The following is an 833-nucleotide window of genomic DNA, read 5'->3' as shown; positions in this document are numbered from 1 at the left end:
ACAGCATGTCAAGCTTTTTTAAATTCATGTTTTTTTTAAATATCTTGAACACAACTCTAAATGAATAATTGTAATCTTACGATTTTGACATAGTTGAGAGAACATTTTGGTTTCTGACCTCATGGTCTTAGTAAATGAAAACAGCCACACATGTGAGACAGAACTTTGTAATTATGAGGTTGCGACTCGCTTGCATATACAATACGAGGGGCATATGAAAAGTTTTTTACCTGACTATGAAGGGAAAAAGGTAGAAAGCTGAAATTTGGCACTAAGCTTAGCCTTTCTTTATGTAGTCGCCTCCCAGAGTCAAACATGTTTGCCATCTGCGTATGACCTTGAAAAGACCTTGAGAATAGAGGACCTTTTCTGTGTCAGAAAACAAGCCCTCTACGGTTTCTTTGACCTCATCATCACTTTTTTTTACACCAAAATTTAATCACAGCATAGGATGGGCAATCAGTTGCATATACGGCATGCATCTCCGTAAAAATATCCTGTAGTTGCTTGCCTTGCAAGAACAAATACTTCATTACTGCCCTGCACTTAATTTTCTCCATGTTTATGTTGAAACTGGTGAACAACATACCCCCATTCATTTACAGTGCGCTGGTGGTAAAAGCAGTAATCTGAAATTCCCCAAAATTTACAAGCATTCTAGGAAGAAGATGATTGTTGACTTTCACACCAAATTTCAGCTTTCTACCTTTATTCCTTCATTGTCAGGTAAAAAAAAACTTTTGGCATGCCCCTCGTAGTGGTGCAAATCCACACAATAACGGTCTATTAGTACAGAGAAAAAGTAAGACAGATAATAAACAGAAACAACATAG

At 37.0% G+C, this 833-nt stretch overlaps 1 protein-coding gene across 1 annotated transcript in view; it reads right to left on the bottom strand.

The window, feature by feature from the left end:
• The window catches only part of LOC101855305 (RNA polymerase II holoenzyme cyclin-like subunit), a 10,724-nt gene that overhangs the window by 2,789 nt on the left and 7,102 nt on the right, over nt 1-833 (bottom strand). The window lies entirely within an intron of this gene.

Source organism: Aplysia californica, unplaced genomic scaffold, assembly GCF_000002075.1.
Source record: "Aplysia californica isolate F4 #8 unplaced genomic scaffold, AplCal3.0 scaffold01100, whole genome shotgun sequence".
NCBI classification, from domain to species: Eukaryota; Metazoa; Mollusca; class Gastropoda; order Aplysiida; family Aplysiidae; genus Aplysia; species Aplysia californica.
The sequence above is the reverse complement of the archived record's forward strand: the minus strand, read 5'-3'. Positions and strand labels throughout refer to the sequence as shown.